The sequence below is a fragment of the Pelmatolapia mariae genome, linkage group LG3_W (assembly GCF_036321145.2).
Source record: "Pelmatolapia mariae isolate MD_Pm_ZW linkage group LG3_W, Pm_UMD_F_2, whole genome shotgun sequence".
NCBI classification, from domain to species: domain Eukaryota; kingdom Metazoa; phylum Chordata; class Actinopteri; order Cichliformes; family Cichlidae; genus Pelmatolapia; species Pelmatolapia mariae.
This window is the reverse complement of record NC_086229.1, coordinates 82,493,396-82,514,257: the sequence shown is the minus strand read 5'-3', so window position 1 is coordinate 82,514,257 and position 20,862 is coordinate 82,493,396. Positions and strand designations below refer to the sequence as shown.

Sequence of the window (20,862 nt, the reverse complement as noted above, 5' to 3'; positions counted from 1 at the left end):
AGTTGTATGCCCTTCGCAGCTTCGGCGGTTTCTAAAGGTCTTTGGTTCAATCAAATATTTGTGAGATTAGTTGGGCTGCACTCCTTTCAAGAACTATTTCCATGTGGGATGGGTTTTAATGTTTGCCTTTGGGCTTTTGTAGTAGAACACTCTGAAAATATGCCAGACAAGTGATAATTTTGGACTCTGAAAGTTATTTTGAGAGAAAAATGTGGCTATGTTTTAATAGCCAGTGAGGAATAACATACACTATGAACTCAAACCAGCTTGAAACGTGATCGTAACATAAACAGACGCGGACAGGGACCACTGGGGCTGCGTTTGAAATGCAGCAGATGTGGTAAATTTCTTTTAATATGTATCGTTATTGATTTCTTGTAATCTTACAGCCCCCTAATCACTGGACGATTGTACAGTAGATCCAGTATTACACACAGCAGGCTGAAGACATGTAAGTAATAGACTTCCTCGATCTCACAAGAAAGCACCAAGTAAGCACACTGTTTGTATGCCAGCAATCAATGCTGTGGACTTAGAGGAATGAGCTTTTGACTGAGTGACTGAGGGATGGCATCAATACCAAACATTCACCCTAAACAAGTCGGAAAACACCTTCGGTTCCTGCACTGTGTCCCATTGATTTCTATTCAGCTCAACGCAGATTCTGCAGCATTTAGACATTTAATTCCCTCTCAAGCAAAGTCATTACACAGTCGAGCATTTAATTAAGCAATCACAGTGGTGCAATCTGAATGATTCAGTGTCTAAATGAGGGCCAAGTTGGCATTATTGTGCCTTTGCGGTTCCTAACAAAGCCCCTTGTAAAATGTTCAGATTTACGGAAATATTTCATCCTTTCAGCATGTCAAAAAGTTCACAAACAAACAAAACAGTCCACTTCTCTCACACTCAAAAATCCACACAGTTACGTTCTTAATTAAGTGTGTTAAAGGGTTTTTTGAGATGGAAGGAGCCAGGTATTCACGGCTGACCTATTTCCACTGCAAAAGAAACATAATTTTAGGGGCATGGGCACAGATGTGTCTGAGGATGTACTGGGGAGGTGTTCTCTCCTTTCCACGCCTCTGTGAACAGGGCGACAGTTTATTATGTCTGGATATAGCCTGTGCGTGTGCTTGGTTCGCCTTTTCCCAAATGAGCTCAGCTGTAGTGACATTGAAATTCACAAAATGTTCAAAGCTGGTCAGTCAGTGCAGCTTGTGGTGCTTTCATAATGAAATTTGGACAATGCCAAAAAGGGGATTTATCTGAACCCCATTGTTTTTATTTATTTGCAAATCGAGTAAATCTAATTTTCTTAAGACTGTCGAGTCATTTTTTTTCACAAGTAATTATCCTGGAAATTAGTCCTGTGATGCAAAACGGACAAATTTATGCCCTGAAGTTTGGAGGATAAAGAAATGTGTATAAATTATAATACCCTTACAAATATACATCTCCAGTAAATAAGGGAATTACATTAATTGAAGGTTTGTCTTTGTTGCTTTAATGCCACTTGCCCAACCAGTTAAAAGTTAAGAAAAAACAAGTACCAACAATGGAAAAGTAGGAAAGAAAATGACTATTTCTAACTTGTGATTGGGTGGGCAGACTGCAGCCGGCCTTTCAAACATGCCCACTGCTCAAGAAACACACAGAGCTCTGAAACTGACACATTCCTCAGCTACAAAGAATTCATTCTGATGGCTCAGCATGCACACAGACATTTCTCACTGCTTGAGAAAAATCACATGCATAATTTCCTCTAAGTCATGTATGGAATGAAACAAATTACTGTTCTAAGATTTTGTGCATGACATTTGACAGCTATTATATACAAATAATAAAAAAAAATTAAGATGTTAGAAACTGGAGACCATTCCAGCATCTAGCCCTGAACCAGCAACCTCTGAGCAACACCTACTGCTCCTGTCACCCATATGTTATTTCGACAAGTCCATCCTGATCTAAAAAGCGAAAATCATAGCTTTTTTTTAAAAAGAAAAACAACGCACGATTTAGTAACACTTATATCTGATATCTGTGGTTCTCTCCACCTCCACTGTTCTGTGTGTAATCACCTGCAGAGGGGAGGTTACATGGAAAATGGGTTAAATGGGGGTTAAAACAGACAAAAGGAAGAGATTAAGACTAATATATAACTAAAAGAATCAAAGGATTCAAAAATGTGGGCATTAGTTAATTCAGAAATTTGACATAAATTGACAATTATATTAGTTTGCCTCTTTTTTATGTACCTTTCCACTGATTATCCTGTTTGTTTGATTCCCAACTGAACTGATTCATTTTTAAATTCATTTTTCTGAATATATGATTTTCTGCATTCTTTTAAAAAAAAATTAACACTCACCTTAAACCTCCTCTTATCACCTTATTACCTCTGCTTTTATTTGTATACATCTTTGTACACATTTTCATTGTTTGAAACAGAAGCCTGTCATTCAAAGTGTTGTATGGAGTTAACTTTCCAATGTCCTCAATCATATTAGCACAGACAGTCTTACAAATGTATGTCTGATTTATCTTGAGGAGTTTTTTAGTTTTGTTTTGTTGTTGTTGTTGTTTTTTTTACTATTGTCACATCTGTCTCATATTCTCTGTATGCACTCATGCCATCTTTAAAATTCCCCTTCAGTTCTTTGCTCATATATAATATTACTTCAGTATTTGTGATGATTCAACAAAAATGATTTTAAAAAGTCAGCTCTGAACGGTACTCTTTAGAGTAGATTTTATTACTAAAGGGCAAACTGACCTTTGACCTTCTATACAAATCTGATGCTAAACTAAGCTAATCAGTTTTAAGCTAATGTCACTTTAGCTTTACTGTATGATTCTCATGCAATTCTGGAAAAAATCAATAAACAATTGTATTTAATAAAGGAGAGAAAGTGTGCCTTATAAAAAGAGAGATAGACATTTTTTATATATCTATCTATCTATATATATATGTATATAAAATTGTCTATCTCTCCCTTTAAGTTGAACTTTGACATTCTAAACTCAGACTACAGATGTTAATCAAAGTCAAAACTTAATCCAGGCCTGATAAGATGCTCTATTTAACAGGCTCCTTTTAGCAGGGGGCTCGATCAGGTGAAATGAAGAGGAACTGATTGCTTGTGGTGATTGTGCTGATTACATTTTAAATTTAAAACTTTCCTCCTCGTACATGGTCCTGAACACTTTTCCAGACAATGACATGGCAGACTTAGTAAATGCCAAGGTCCCTGCAATCTCATAGACTGACAGTGAAAAACAACACTTCTATTTCATCTACAGATGTCTTTATATTATTACATTATGAATGTTATGAGCAAATAGCCACTTTTCTACTTGTCCAAATCCTAACCTCTACCATTGGTAAAATGTATAAAATAAGGCCGAATTATTCCCAAAAGATGAAAATGCTGCTATATTTTCCCAGGGAAAAGCATTTTCCGCAGTATTCTGTTTACGTTTTGCCACAGCAGCAGTAATCATGAGCATGTTTTCAAAGTTTGATAAAACAATCATGTTTTGTAGGAAGGAGAGTTCAGCCGCGCTGACCTTCCTTTATTCTGACTGCGCCCTGAATTCACAATGATTGAGATCCGTGTTGCAATTCCCCCCCTAGTCAAAACATTATGGATGTTTGTATTACAAGTGTCACATAAATGACATTTGAAAATGTACAGCGCGTGTTGTGGGAAGCGGGTAGAGGCGAGGTTATTCTTTGCCAAGTGCTGAAGTACATAAATGAGTTAATAAAATTACAATTTCAAAATGAGAACAATTAAAAGATGAAATATTGTAACAGATTACAAGCTAAATCTAATAGTGCTCGGTGTAGGCACAGCAGGCATTAACAGCAATCACCAGTTGTAAGCATGATCACAAGCTTTACCATCAAACCTCTTACAGTGACAGAAATGGGCAGAGTGACAAATCATTTTACACAATCTTATAATGTTTTCGGACCTTTTGCATCCTGGTAGGTTTAATGTCATGGCAACAGTATCAGTTCCATTCCATGAAAATCAACCAATCATTTTGCATCTTTTGCAAGTCATACTCCAAAAATCCATGTGCTGGCTTGACATCACACATTATAGAGCTGATGGCAAACTTACATGTGATCTTTCTGCATGTGCTACAGCTGTGAAAAGTTAACTGTGAGCAGGAATGTATTAATTTCCAAATACTTGGAGCTAAAGCACGGGGAAACACTGAAATGACTGTATGTATTAGTTTATGTCTCATAAAACAAAGCAGCTCAGGACTTTATGCGTCATGCATAAAAAGCCTTAGCCACATTGTTGGAGGGGGAAAAAATACAATTCAATAAAGTCAAGATCTTGATGTCAAATAAATGAATAACTGGGATAAACTATTGCTTCATATTATGCATCACATTAGCATTCAATTTTGTCTACCTGAGCCTGCTCGTGTAGTTAGAGCATGTAAATGCCAAGATTAAACACAGGGGTTACAAAATACTGGATTTTAAATTGGTTATCTAAAGTCTCTTATAAGTACAAAACATCAAGAGTGCTGGCAGACAGTTTTGCTTGGGAAAATGACAAGCTGAAGGTTACAGCAACTGTTAATCTACAACATTAGCTCCATGAGCAACTTGACGAGAGGCCAAGATCGGCATTTTTTCCCCGTCTGCTGTCTGTTAAGTGTTCTTTTCAAGTCAGTGAAGAACCTCTGTGTATTTTACAGAGTGTATCTCTAAGTATAAATGTATTACATAGAAAAATTCTTAAATGAATATACATAATATAGTCTATCGGATCTATGAAAGGAAATCAGTCATATCAGTAAAAAATATATTTCATATTTATTCAAAATCTTAACTTACCTGTCCCCATCTCCATTAACATACATACACAAACACATGCATGAGTGACGATAATCAGTCCAAAACCTGATAACGTTAAAGATAAACCCCAAAGAGAAGAGTAAAATCCTTAGAGGGGCCTACCTTGAGGTCGAAGGTGTGAAAGTCATGGAGCATTCTCTCTCCCGAGACCTGTGACAGAGCAGGGGGGAGGGGGGGGGGGGAGACGTCAGTCATGATTACGCCTCAGTGCAATTACAGAGCAACTCCCCTGACAGTGATTGATCAATGAGGAACTCCTTTAATGAAGACAAGGACTCAGGGGCTTCCAGGAGCAAATTGGCAAAAGTAAGAAGTGGGAATAGTGTCCCAGATTGCCGAGCCTCTAAGAGGATCATCCCGTCTGCAGCAGCAGTTCTTTGGTAGTGGCAGAAGTACAGTATTCACAGGTACATGCCTGACTTTAGCCAGCTGAAAGTAAATTAACTGCATTAATATTTAAAGTTAGATTATGATTGATTCTTGTCAACAATTTCTGTTATGAATTACTGTAAGAAAATGTGTGCTGACACTAAGATAGCACAATTTTTGCAGTGTAGTGTTTAAACACTAGCTGGACTATGGAGTACTATGTGGATATTTTTGTTATTCAGTACAACGTCTAGGACTGAAGGATGGTAGTAATACGAGCTTGGAAATGTAACGATGTACTATTAATAGTGTTTCCTCACTTGGCTAATGCGTACCCAGCCCAATTTTACTCTTTAAGTGTGCGTGTGTGTGTCTGTGTGTGTGTGTGTGTGGGGGGGGGGGGGGGGGGGGGGGGGATGTGTGTATTCATGATCGTTTATGTTAATGAGAGTGTGGGGAGTAAGTGGGAGGGTGGGTGGGGTGGGCTGCTTTTAACCATGTAAAGCACTTTGTGCTACATTTTTTGTATGAAAAGTGCTTTATAAATAAAGATTGATTGATTGATTGATTGATTGATTGATTGATTGATTGATTGATTGATTGATTAAGAAGTCTGCTGTTAACATGCAAAGATGCATCTTTGAGAAAGCCTCTCTGTGTTGTCTTTGAATGAAAATGCACATAAAGCTTTTGGGTATATATGTTTAAAAGGGGCTGTTAATATCTACAACATGTGTCCACACTGAAAAGAAATGAAAAAGTTTACCCTTACTGCTAACTCTGAGAGGTGTCCAGAGTTCGCTGATTCTATTCTAAGTTCCTTTACGAACTGCTAAGTTTCAGACAAAGTTGGCACAGGACTATGCCCGGTGGAGTGGCGCTGCAGTGGGTATATTATGATGTTGGCTCGCTTTAACTTTAAACAAAGAATGTGCGAAAAGAACTGAACCGTAGTCTGAAATAGCGCAGACAAAACCCTTTCCAAGTGTTCCTATATAAAAGTGTGTGTAGTCATATTTAAAGCAGACTTTAATTAGTATAACATGGTTTTAATCTTCAGCCCTGACAAATGGAGCGATCCAATTATTGTGGTATTTGTCATCATCATCATGTGTGCTACATTTAACACACACACATAAGTTATCTGAGAGGATAAAACTGTAATAGCCACGTGTGGTCATGGTAAAGATTCACAGGTAGGAGATGCTGACATGGGCTAGAGCAGGGGAGGGAAATTAATTTTCCCAAGGGGAAACATGGGAAACTGGGAATGTTGTGGGGGGCCACACTAAAAAGCTTGTAAAGACATGGGAAGATTATTTGCCCACCTCTGGCCCAGAGGAAACCTGACCCCAGATTTAACAGGGGGATAGTTTAAAGTGCAAAACTAAAAGCTAAGAAAACTTCAGGATGGATACAACCTGACTTTAGAGATTAAGACTCGTAGTAGTATCTAGCCGCACCATATGTTACCTTCTAAATGAAAGTGGGCTTCAAGCCACAGTGCTTCTGGGTGAGTTTTCTTGGGACAGCTGAAACAAAATTGGAGCTTTGTGCGAAGTCACATCAGCTCTGTGGTCATGGTAGAAAAAAAACAACTTTTTTTTAAAGAAAAGTACACCATCACACACCATAGGGCTGTGTTGCTGCATTAGGCACAGTTTGCTTGAATCTGCAAAGGACACAATAAAATCAAGGTATCCAGGCAGTTGCTGGTCATGGTTTTTCCAACAGCATAATGAGATATAAGATAAAATGAATGAAAACAAGAATAAGTAGAAAACACTGGACCATTCTGAGTCTTGATCCTAATTCTATTGAATATCACTGAGTGTCACTAAATGATGAAATAAGAACAGCTTCAAAAGAAGGTAAGCATGACATTAAACATCTTTAGGGTGATCAACGAGGTAATCTTTCAGGTGTTTTTAAATTAACTAATGTATTTTTTGTTTTGGTTTGATTTTGCATTTGGAAGGACTGGCTTGATGATATTTATTGGGCACATATCAGTAATCCTGATGCACTTTGGTGCTTTTAACTCTGTTACACAAAACAGGCTGGACTCAAGGGCCACTTAAACATGACTGCCTCAGTTGGACTGTCAAGAACAGCCTCATTGTTAAAACACCAGAGAACAAGGAAATCAGGCCCTTGAGGCAAAAGCTTCGTATGCCACTGTGTTGAAATTCAGTTCTTGATTTAGACCTGCAGCACTCTCTGTGCAGAAAAGTGGACTGCCTTGTAGTCTGACCTACCATAAGGGAGGACATATTTACTTTGTGTTCTATTCATACCATGTACACAGGTGAGTAGGGCACTTGTCAAAACCAGACAGCCCTTCAAGCAAAACATCTGAATGACCCTTGAGGCACGTGCACAGATAATCAAAAGGACAGAGAAAGATTAATATGGAGACAAATATGTTGATACTGCCAAAGAGTGGTATTCAGACTGGGAATGTGGGACTGGAGACACTAATTAAGAAGATCCACTTATGTGGTATTAATAGGTGCATCTGCACTTTACACAGTATTTTAGGAAAACTCAAAGTGATCACAACTACACCTATCCTGAACTCTACAATTCAATTTTATTTAATGACACACATTATTTGTGTTACATGAAAAAAAGAGATAAAGCTGCTTTTCTGGTAGTTCCCAATACAGCCGATGACTCCAAGACCACAGTTTTCTGTGATGACACATATGCGCACACAAGAGGACTGAAAGAGATCTAGAATGAACACCAGAAGGCTGAAATTGAATAATTTAGAATTCAATTGTCTAAGAAGAGCTAAAGTTTAGCTACACAGGATCTGTGGCAGAGAGGGAAAAATGTGTGTTTCCTGACTAATGTTGTTTGCATGTCGCTGCTGGAGGTTTTAGGCTTTTGCTAGGCTAAATCTCTCACAAAAAGTGGATGCCAAGCGGGTAGTAGTTCGCATCGAAAATGCCAACTTGTCTGCAAACATTTGTCAAGTGGTAATAAAACTCGAATCACTGGGACAGAAAACGTTCACTGGAGGGGGAGGGGGGGGGGGGGGGTCACTAATCAGTCTCTAGGTCCGCATTAATTGGACTTAATAAACTTGCCTGCCTCAGCATCTGTCCTTATTGTCCAGGAACCACACGCCAACCGATCGAGAAACACACTTAAAGGGGTACTTGGGCTGGTATGACTGGGGCCTAATGCGATATCATTTCTTTATTTTTGATGAAGCACAAACATCTGAGTTATTCAAAGTTGGCTGTGCAGCTGTAAGTTCATACTGTAACCAACTAAGACTATCTAAAGCGGTGGTCCCCAACCCCCGGTCCATGAGTCGTTTGTTACCGGGCAGCAAGAATTGAGGCTCGGGTGTGAAATTAATGGTTTTCAGGGTTCTTATCGGTTTTTATCGTTATTTTATTATCGTTTTTCTCGTTAACTCGGTTTCCCTGGGTCTTTTCCCGTGTGTTATGAATAACTCTTCTTTTTTTTTGGTACTGGTACTGGTTTTATTTTGTTGTATTTATCCGCGACACCTTAAAGGCCGGCCCGTGAAAATATTGTCGAACATAAACCGGTACGTGGCACAAAAAAGGTTTGGGACCGCTGATCTAAAGAACTGCCACCTAACTCTGCTATCAATGAACATTCAGAGTTTAGCATAGCAAAAGTATGAAGCTCAATCACATCTGTAATGTATTTTGTCATCTAGTGCTGTTACCCCTCCCCATCCGGCAGCAAAAACCTATGAGTATATATACTATAACTATAAGTCGGGATAGCTTTAGTGTAACAGCTGCTCAGCTCGTAGCAGTTCTAAAACAGTCGGCTTTACTTTTGCTTTATATCGTTTGTCTGAACAGCAACAGCTGTATTTTCATTTTACCAGTGTGTGTTGCACTTTGGTTCCCATAGAAACTAAGTCCAGTCACCCACCGATAGCGAGGGTACAACAACTCTGTGAGTGTCTGTAGAGTGGATGTATTATAATAGATCTGACTGTGTCAGCCATCTCTGGACATAATTGCCAGTAATCAGTACTTAGGCAGCGTGTTATGCAACATCAGGGCTGTCGTATATAGATCAGTTCTATCTCAGGTGACTTTTTTGAAACTGCGAACATTTAGTGCCATAAAAAAGTGTAGGCAGGACTCCATCACACCAGACTACATATTGTGATCATCGACTCTAAACACACGATTTGTCTGGGGGTTTGCTGTGCACTGTATACACAGTGTACTGTATAATATAGTGTAGCATACTCTAGGTGCTGGAAATACTGTGCCTGAAATCTGAAGACATCTACCTTTACCCAAAAAGGCTGAAAATACAAAGGATTACACCATTTGCTGTAAAAGGTTTGACATTTCTCACACACTTTATTTTGGTAAAGTCACAGAGACTTTGATAGAACAATCAAATTAGTTTGAAGCATTCATGAATCTACGAGAAAGGTTGAATGTTTTTTTAAGCTTATTTCTGAATGTGGATTCTTTCAAGTTTAAAGCTATGATGCTATCAGATAATTTAAAACATGACTGAGGCGCAATTAGAACTTGAATAGCATAGATTAAAAGTACTGGGCTTTGACAGTGACGAATTAACTAAATGTGTCATGATCTCCTTCATGAACAAAAATTGCCCTTGCTAATTTACATTTTTGGTCAACAAGATCAAATCAAACTAGCAAGAGTGTGTTTTAAATCCACTGGTTCTCAATCTATAAAATGTGCTCCACTTAGCGTTTACAGATGATAATTAACTTAATTTATATTCTTATTTATTTTTAGCTTTTGTTTTTGTCATTTAAAATATTGCTGTATAATTTAGACTAACTGGCTATTAGGTCAATGTAACGATTTTATTTTCACAGTTAAATGGGTCCTCAGGAGCTTCAAGAGCTAAAAAGGGCAATCATTTGCCCAGCGGACCTGCTTGCCTCAGCACTTAAAAGGGACACGTTTAAATGTCCAGCTTTCACCTGGGAATGGCCCACAAGGGGAACTCCTGAAGGGGGCTAGTGGGGCTGGGTTGATGCTGAGGTCCCAGAAAATTGCATAGTCATCCATCACATTAATGAGTCATGTCACTTTATTTATTTAAAAAAGAAGACTTTTTCCATCCATTGGATGTTCCCCACTATCGTGATGCTGCACTTCATCAGTGCAGGCTGGAGTTAATCGAGGCAAAAGCAGGGCGAGACTCAGGCTACAGTAGCACAGGTAGCCAGCCAAGTTGAGCTGATTACAGCTAAATGTCGCTCACTTGTATTCGGACAGCAGTAATCCAAGTTTGGCTGAGATTTTGGGATGCATATGTGGATGTGGGGTAATTTGGACTTGAAATCAGCTCTGGTTATTAGCAGTTGGGCAAGCTTTGGGCCAAAGGCAGCCCATTCATCACGCTCGCAGCACTGGTCTGTGCAACCAGTTGTGCCAGATTGAGATCATGCTCAGGCCAGGAAAAAGTTTGGTTTGTGTAGTAAATGTCAGTTGAATAATGTCAGAAATTTTAGGTTATGGGGTTATAGGGGAAAAATACATAATATTTAGACTTTGTTTAAATTCTATATAACAATAACACCAGAGCAGAAATTACAGTCTGAATTAAAACCCTCCCCCAGAGGATTAGTTGGAGGTTAAAGCGGAGTAGAGAGTTGCAGCCGAAAACTGCACTGCTGTCAGGATATGAGCTACCAAAACCGACAAGTATCAGGTTATAGTACATCAGACAGTGGCTTCATGGTGTGGTAGTTAACACAGTTGCTTACAAGGGAAAGCTTCCTAGTTCAATTTCGACCCTCAGGGTTACAAGCTAATGTATTCTTAATGTCGATCCAGAGCCCAGATAAATGACGTCAGGAAGGGCATCTGGTGTAACAAACATGAGGATCCATCCATTGTGGCCTCCCCTTGGGAAATAAGGAGGTAGCTCAAAGTACCTGTGAGGTTACACAACATCAGACCGGAAACATATGATTGGACAACGCCGGTGAGTTTAGACAGCTTTGAAAGGGGTTGTTATTTAGCAAAAATGAAACAGCTCATGCAAGCACAACTTAACCTACTTCCTTCTTTGGACAGAAAAAAAGAAGAAAATATTGCCTGATATTCAAAAGGTTTTTTCCCCCTCGTCTAGTCTACACATGCAAAGTTCCAGCTTTGCTTACAGATAGCCGGTATTTTGATATGATCAGCATCATACAAGATCAACATGCTAGTTCATCTCATGGATACAGTAAACAGGGATAGTCAGCCTACATCTTTTATATTGATAAGGAGAAGATATGCCTGCTAGCCCACAGCTGAAATTCACAAACCTCAAGTTTACACGTGTCAGTTTGATGACATAATTAGCTTGTTTAGCTAATCACATTTTTGCAGCAATATGCTAGCAACCAAAGCAATCACAAGTTTTTGCAAACCGGTTTGAGAGAATACATTTTTCCCTAAAGGGTCACTAGGGAAAAATAGGGGTCACTGAATGGTCTCTGAGGTTTTAGCAATCACTTTCCCCAGAGACTGCTATCAGCTTCCAGCAACCTCTTGCAACTGGTTGGAGAGTGCTAATTTTTCCCTCACGACTTGTGGTTGCCAGATAGTCATGGGCTAACCTCTAAGCCTGTACGACTGGGGGATTAATCACTTGATCCTACACTGTCAGCATGCTTATCACTATGTCATGCGGTTTACATGTGAGCAAAATCTCAATTAAAGATTTTCTGACTCTTTCACAATGTCTGTCATACTGTGTTTTTCCTTTCATTTGCTCTGCTTTCCTTTCTACAATGTTGTTTTAATTACCAAACTCCACTGAATCAGTGAATTCATAGTCTAATTTACTGGTACAAACTACATGTTCATATTTGTGTAACACGTAGTAGCTCTCAATAATCCAAATAATTGTGCAAAGTAGCAGCTGGTGAAAGTAACGCATAGAGTTTGCATCCCACGGGTAGAACAGTGGGTTGTAAAAGTTAAGGCGTTACCACCTGTGAGCAACGTACGCCTTGGCACACTGCTGCCAGAAAAAGTCAAATCCAAAAGTCTTGCAAACAAACTCTCTGTAAAGTTCCAGCTACAATATAATGTTTATAATATCACTGGCTTCCTCCCATGCTCCGTTTGCCTCGTGAAAACTCTAACACAGACAGGGTAGGGAGATTTAAATAGCAGTGTGAGGATATTGGAACTATATGACATTTCTCTTTCCTAGGAAATCCAAATCTGTGATATTACCATTTCAGGGCTGAACGGATTTAAAGCACGATAGACTGATATATCTCGGGACAGGGTGAAATAGATGAATCTCAAGTTATTTACCCTTTTTAATTGGAAATGTCTGTCACAGGGCAGCAAGCCGAGTCCTATTCCAAACCATTACCTGTCTGCCTTGATTATTTGAAGGTATTTTAAAAAGAGTGAAGTGCTGAGTGTCAAAGGTAGCTATTGAATTTATTCCTGTTGGATTTTCTAGGCTTAAAAACACAAGTGCTGAGAAGTAGAAAAGCTCGCAAAAGGTCAAGTTGTTAATCACATCACTACGTTTACTATTCACTGATTCACAGATGACGACTGACAAGATTTTGCTGACAGGAAATCCAAATAGTCTAATTTACTCTGAAGCTTAACTCTTTAGTTTTGACAACCCCTTGGAGTTTTTATGATTAATCCGTCACCAGTTGAGCATCAAACTTTTGTGTCCAACAATCTAGCAAGAAGTGCTATCCCTTAACAGGGGTGCGGGTTTGTTTTTTAATAGACTTAAACGAGCTGTGGTTTCCTTTGAGCAAGCCCGTGGGGCTTTGCTCATAATTGCTCCCCAGGGTCCTGTCAACAGTTTCTACCTGCTCTTGAGCTCTCATTCCAGGACTGTCATCCTGGCTGTCTGGGCCCGTGAGTGACACTGTGGAATCACAGGATGAGCTCTGTCGAAGAATATCTCTGGCTCCAAAGGAGAACACCACTGGGACACTGCCAGCCCAGCTCATGATGTCACACTGTGACAGCGGCAACTTCTTAAGCTCAAAGCTGTTGGATGTGGACTGCCCAGGGACTGTGAGGGTTATCACAGGGCTGCCTTTGTGTACGTGCACAGAGTACGAGCAGGAAGTTCTCAGTAAAATGAGACTCAAATTCACACAAATGGAAACTGCCAAACATTATTGTTCTCAAGAACTGTTTTGCTCTAAGTTAAGATGTGTCCTCGGACGACAGTTTGACTGCCTCTGCAAAGGAATGGATGTGCAGCAAGCAGTTCAATGATCTCATCTCTTATTCATAAAATACTACAACTCTTGACAGTACCAACATCTCAGTATATGCTACTAAAATATACAAATTACAGCAAGAGCTGCAACAACAGTCACTCTAGTCTGCAGGAAAAAAATACTGTAGCTGACAAAAATCCTGATTTAAGCACTAGTAGTAACATGTTTTCTTTTTCTTGTCTTTTTTTTTTTTACCTCTCAGGCAGCTGAAAATGTGTTTTGACTCTGACAGTACTAAAAGCAACACTTTTGTTTGAGTCATCTCCCCATGCAAACATGGATTGCGATTGGGCTTTGGCTGCATGTCCACAGTCTCCAACAGCAGCATATAAAGGCTCATTTGCACCATCTGCAGTAGAGGTGACAGGGGCAGCTCCACTGCCAAGGGGCTATTAAAAAAACAGCAAAAGTACAGCTGCCACAGTCTACCTGCTCCTCTGTTTTGCCCTCTATGGATTTTTTTTTTCTTGGTTCAATTGCTCTTTGGGCAGCTTTTGAAGGGCAATGGTGAAGACAGAGACACTGTCACAGCAGGGATCAGCACTTGTTCTGTATGTAGTGAGATGTACATGGCGACAGGAGGTTGTGGGAAAGGTCTGCTTCACACAAGTGTGTCTGCATTTGGCTCCGGTGTTGTATAGTATAGCTGATTGGGCAGTATGAACAGGAAAAATAGCGTTTAGCTAGCATTTTAGCTAGCATTGTGGTTAGCTAGCATTCTGGTTAGAAAAATCTCAGTAGATAAGGGATTGCTTGTCATGAAATTTAGGATAGGCATCCATTGGTCTCAAGAAGATAATTTCTGAGACTTTGGTTGTCTTTAGGATTTGTCAATAAAATGCCTAAATAGCTATCCCATGAATCACATTGAAATTTATAGTAGCTTTTAGCTAGCATTGTGGTTAAAAAAAACCTCAGTAACTAAGGGATGGCTTGTCATGAAATTTTAGACAGGCATCCACTAGTCTCAGGAGGATGATTTCTGAGACTTTTGTTGTCTTCAGGCTTTGTCAATAAAATGCCTTAATAGCTATCCCATGGATCGCATCGAAATTTACATCCACGCTAACACTTTAACAACTTGATGATCCAGCTGGCACTATATATTAGTTTAATATTAGATTTGTGACCAAATGGCTCCAAAGAAAAAAAAATAGCACTTCAGTCATTACTAATATTAGCATTTTATAACAGTGACGCAAAGTGGTGATTTGCCTAAGTACTGTGTAGCATCACAATGCCGTTAGCATGACTCATATTCTTGTATTAGATTCTGTGTCAATGCTGAATTTCTGCCACATCTTTAGTTTGTTTAAACTCTGAGCATCGGCGTCAAAGAAGAGACGAATATGTGCTTCAGCCTGCAGATGTACAGCTAGACAGCTGCAGGCAAATGTTAGTGTGCCGTGCTTCTTTGTAAACTGCTGATGAAGTGAGGGGATTCCACTTTGACGGTAATTTGAGCACAGACATTTGAAGACAAGGCTATTCCACAAGGGTTGATTTTGTCCCTTCACATTTCTGTCAGGACCTCCCGCTTCCAGAAACTTCCTAACGAAGTTAGCGATCATCGGTGCAATCTGTCATGCTTTTGACGGTTTGATTGTTTCTGTGTTTTCACATGCAGAGGAGCGGAGAGGAAAAGAGAGCTTCATGTGTTGCTCAAGGTCCTTTTAGATACTCCCCATCCCACATCTCCCTGCACAATTAATTTTATCTTTGGGGTATTATCAAGAGGAAGCCTGGCAAAGCAGCATGACAGAAAAACGGTCCAGAACCCCAAGGCCCAGGGTGGGAATTAATCTGTTTGACAAGATCTCTCACAAACGATTTGCCTGGCTTTCCTTCAGTTGGATGTTGCCACTACCCTGCATATCTGAGGAGGTGAAGAATAAGCCTGTTTTAAACGCAACGCAGACTGAAATGAGTTTAAAACAAGGAAGTGAGCGGTGGCAGGGTGCTGCTGTGTTGGCTCGACAGGTGTTACAGCAACCTTTATGGTATGCCTGTTAAGTGAGCATTAGCATTGTTCAGATCAACCATGCGTTCAAAATAATGAATTCCCATCGTGGCGGGCTGACATTGGCATTATTTTCGGAAACAAAAGCTGACTTTAGTCCTAAATCAAAACCCCCAAAATCGGTTTGGCTTGTTTTACTCATGCTTTCAAAACTATTGACGTCGAGCAGACGTTTGATGCATTATCTGGGACGCAGAAAATTAATCAAACTAATGATTGAATAATTATCTCAAGTGCAATTAATTAAACATGCCAATGAACTCATCTTGAACAGCTGTCCTTGCTGCACCACTTAATCACTTGTGAGAATTACCAAACACAAATGGAGGACGCCGAGTGCATGCAATAATCTCTGCAAAGTGCATTGTTTACAAACAGTAATTAATATCACACCGTGTATTAGCAGGCTAAGTGACTGCAGTGCACTTCTGTAATTGTACCAGTGAGACTTGGGTTTCTTCCCCACTCTTGCCTCAGACACCTCTTGTTAAGACAGGAGACAGATTACGAGACCGAGCAGAGACTTTCCAACTATTCCCTCTGATTTACAAGGTTTTTGATTCTGTATTTTGCGGGTGACTCAGTGGCATAAAAAAATGCAAATAACACGTCATTCCTCATTGCAAAATCCCTAATTTAACCCAAAATGGCCTGGACACCAATAAAATGATAAATCACCCCCAGCCCAATTTGTATCCACACAGTGTAAAATTGATTTATTTTATGATCCAGCCTCAGAATGTGAAATACTTCCTGCTATATTTGTTGGCAAGAACTATCTAAAAGTGTAACTGAGCTTTTGGCGTCTCTAGTCTCTGGCTGTGGCCATGCCAAATATGGGAGTCTGCAGAACTGTATGATGAGGTAATCACATATAAGGCTTTCCTAGACCATGGAGCTTGACAGTCACAGCAGACTTCAGGAAATGGTCTGTGTGGTTCTGGCACATGCCATACGGTCCTGCGAAAAAAAAAAGTCTGATTTCTGAAGCTTCGCCCAAACTGGGTCATGCAACAGGACAATGATCCCAAGCACAGCAGCAAATCCACAACAGAATGACTGAAAAAGAAAAGAGTCGAGGCATCGCAATGACCCAGTCAAAGTCCAGACCTCGGTCTGATTGAAATGCTGTGGTGGGACTTTAAGAACTCTGTGCATAAACAAATACTTGCAAACTTCAATGAACTAAAGCACCACTATAAAGAAAAGGGGGCCAAAAGTCTTTTACAACCAAGTCATGCAGAAATGATTCTACAAGCTATTGAATCACGAGGTCTACTTAATTTTTCACAGCACTGCATTGAGCCCTTTGAGAACAGGAAGAACGGCACCGAGCAGTAAACAGTCTTTAAAATAAAGAAATTATTAGCACACCTGGACAGCCCATCGGGAACAGCAGGTACAATTTGTTGTGTCCTCAGGGTGGGTTTGGACTGTCACGGATACTCAGCATGCCTGGCATTATTATCAAAAGCAGGTGTAATTTAATATCCCCGTTCAAATCCGCACATCCGGCACAACTTTCACTCTTGCTGCTGCAGTGACACTGATGCAAAAGCATGTCCTTAAAAAGTAATCATCACATTTCCTGGCGACAAATACAGTGACCTGCCTTCCCTTGTTAAAGCACAGTCAAAAAATAGTGTAACACACTGTAACGCCTAACAAAAGTTTTTTATTTATTTATTGTTTGCAGTGGCGCGCCTTTTGTATTTTAAATTATATGCTAAAGTTGATACTTTCATACTTTCTAAAATCTTTTACGCTTGACTATACAGTGCTAATTTAAACATGTTACCATGCTAACTCTGTGCCTCCTTGGTGTAGGCAAGTTTTTGGGCTTCGTGCATTAATCCATGTGTGATTATGTAGCCTTGGCCATTTGTATACGTTTTGACCACGAAAACTCAGTATCTAGAAAATGTTCCTCCCTGATAAAAACACTGGCCAGCGGTTTGCTCAAATCACTGGTTTTATGTGTTCAATCACAAGTTAAATGGATTAAGGCAGTGCTGTAGACTTGTAGCTCAGTCGAACACGATGAACTCCTGCATCGTAACATAGACATCCATTACAATAATATCAGCAATTACATGCACTTATTATAGCTTACATAAAAAGATGCTTTTATCATTAGAATATAAAACCACAGCTGGATTCTGAATATAAAAAAGGCTAATTAGCATATTCATTATGGTTTTAATATGTTTCACAGTACTGTACTTTCAGTGAGGACTGTAGCAGTGGAGTAAGATACTACAGTAATTAAAATAAGCTTCATGCAAACTGGGTGACTCACTGTTTCTTCTCTCTTCTGAACTTGACAAAATGCACATGGATAATGACAGCGCGGAAAATTAAATGTCTCAAAAGCAAGGTAAGGGGGTGATTAAATGCAGCAGTGGTGGTCTCTTAGAACCATGTGTGAGACAAAGGTAAACTGTTAATAATTATAAAATAGCGTCTTTTTAACTGAGCACAGAATGTGCCCGTGAATAATCCGCTGAAGAACAGTGCCGCTATACCTAGCACAGGAAGAATTTGCTTTAAATTCTGTTAGCAATCTTTATTATTTGAAGTTTTTGATAAGTTGATACAAATTACCAAAAAGAAATGACAAATCTATTATTATTAGTTATTAGTAAATTTGCACATTCTGTCATAACTTTTCTCAACAGAGCATCAAAATGTGGTTTATTATGTATTATGATATGTGAGAGCTACAGCAAGAAGACTGCACTAAGTATCAGTTTCTTTAAAAAGACTGTGACCAGCTATGTCACTTATTGTGTGAAAAAACAATTGTGCTGAATTGTGCCTACGGTAAAACTCCGTGGACTCGATTGGAAAAGACAATTTGCAACAAAACAATGAGATGGGCATTTATTGTCCTTCTGTTGTTATAGCGAAGCAGCGTTCTTCTTTCATCTTGTTTTTTCCTCTTTGTTGCTCTTGCTTCTTATTTATCTTTCTTTTTTTCTCTCTGTGTGTATATCCATGTCTTCATATCACGCTGGAGAACACTCTTTAACAGCTTTAAGAATTACCCATTTTGACCGGGTTAAAAACTAAGCTTTAAAGTACAAAGTAATTTTGCTGCTTGTTGCAAGAAAAGAAAACCCATCCAGTCACTTTGATCATTTTATTGTTTGTCCAAGCAGAGAGCTTTGTTGGAATCGATTTCCCTCCAGTATAATTGGTGTCATGCATGGTTTGGCTAAATAAGCCGTCACACCAAAAGATACTCGGACAAACTAAAAGGGCAATGTTGACATTTTGCTTAAGAATACACCGAGCTGTTACGCTGACCCCAAAATAATCACACCTACTTGAAAATACCTGTTATCTAATCAACGACAATCAGTGACTAATTCTGTTTGGGATCGTTAAAGTTTATCCGCTGCTCTGTATGTAATGTTGTTTGCTCTCAGAGGCATTGTTTTCCCTGCTCCAGCTTTTCCAGTCGGGCGTAGTTCAAATGTCATTCAGATCAACAACAGGAATAATTTGCCGTTACCAAATTCCCTAATGTATCTTGCTTGAGCTTATGTGTTTTTAGCAGACTTGCTTCTGTAATTGAAGTGCATTACCACAAAATAGGTCCACCTCATCATTCAGTCATGCTCAGTCAAAGTCTGTAAAACCCCAATTCACTGTCAGCTATCCAGCTTAATGTATTTTTGTTAACAGAAAGTACAAGGTTAAAAGGTTAATATCTGCCACTGACTACAATTCTCTGTGCTATTGTTGCGGTGCATCCTGTTTCTCTCTCTCTTTCTTCTTTGCTCTTCCCCAATTGTGCTATTGTGTAAGTGTACACTCACACAGATGCTCACACACGCGCATGCACCATACACACTCACGGCACTCTCTCTCCTCCCCTCGGTGTAAAGGTTGCAGCAGAGCCATCCATCCAAACCCACAGACCATGAAATTAGGTTAAGACGTAAGGCTGTGAATGACACAGGTGTGGATACAAATGAGAACATCCGAATGAAGAAGTACAGATCCAAGACGGCTGATACTGTAGTCGTTATAGGCATTTAGAATTATATTTCACAGGTTTCTCCTTCATTTTATTTAGCCCCACTTTTCCTCCTGTGTATTAGTGGTCAGGGCAGGACATTAGCATACATGCTGGGAAGCTGTGCATGAGGATATTAGGAGAGCTGTCATATTCCAAATCTCATTTCCGTTAAAAAACTTTAAAGTCGCTCATGCTTGTCTGCGCTCCTCTGCTCTCTTGTATAAATCAGAACGCTTCTTTTCTTTCTTCTCCCTTTTTTGAATGCAGTCAAATATTAAAAATTTTCCAGCCCCGCTTGTTATAATAGTTTACGTCCATGTACGACCAGGAATTAACAAGTGATAAGCACGCTTGCAATAATTGGTTCCATTTTTGTGACTGCTAATGTACCAAATATAACAATAACCATTTTAACTCTGGCTTTGAACTTTTCAGCTAAATTACAGAAAAAGACAATGTTTTTTTTTTTACAGGAAATATTTAAAACAGAGGCAACTACAATTACTTTTGATAATATTAGGAAAAAACATGTTAAACGCATGTTTCATTTCTAGCATATGCTAGCAATGACTATCAGTCAGTGCATCGTCTGCTCTTGAAATAGCCTATATGAACACCATGTCAGGAACTCATTTGCACTGATGTGTTAGTCCAGTGTAAACCGCCATTGCATTTTTAAGCAATCTACTACATAAGCAAATTCACTGTGATATTTACTGTCCCAAGTGCTGTAAAAAGTGAATATCTTCCTTTTTATGACCCATTTTATAGAAGGAATCTTACATTTAAAGTATGGCTCAGTAATTAATTTTTTATTCAATAGACACAATGTAAAGAGGACAAAGGCGGGGGCAGAGAAAGAGGGGAAGACATGCGGCGAAGGGCTGCGGGTAAGACTTGAACCCGGGCCGGGCGCTGTCAGCTGTATGGTGTGTGGTTGTCTGCTCAATGCACTGAGCTAAACCGGCACCCCAGTAACAGGGTGTAGTTTTAATTTGTAAACATGAAGTATGGCTGAAAAAAAGAAAGAAATCATAAGAAACTGAAGCCAGCCAAAAAAAAACTAATACAGTTGTGTAAAATTTTGGAATTATGCTTGAAAATTGCTAACAAAAACAAAATGTGCCACTCATCCTGTTGTAGATTTGTAATGCATTGGTACCAAAACAATGACTGGAAATTGATGAAAGGATTGAAATAATTTAATTTATTTATTAAAACAACTTTTTTCCCCCTTTTGCATTAGTGTAGCTTTTATACTCTTCAACAATTAAGGAGTGAATTGTAATGGAAAATCA

General features: G+C 39.3%; 1 protein-coding gene across 26 annotated transcripts in view; it reads right to left on the bottom strand.

Annotated features, from left to right (window-relative positions):
- LOC134624906 (receptor-type tyrosine-protein phosphatase delta-like) overlaps positions 1–20,862 on the bottom strand; it is a 406,192-nt gene that overhangs the window by 204,153 nt on the left and 181,177 nt on the right. For all 26 annotated transcript variants that reach the window (XM_063470050.1, XM_063470055.1, XM_063470052.1 and 23 more), the window contains exon 8: positions 4,991–5,038. The gene's annotated coding sequence lies outside the window, so the exon portion shown is untranslated. The remainder of the gene's footprint in view (positions 1–4,990; positions 5,039–20,862) is intronic.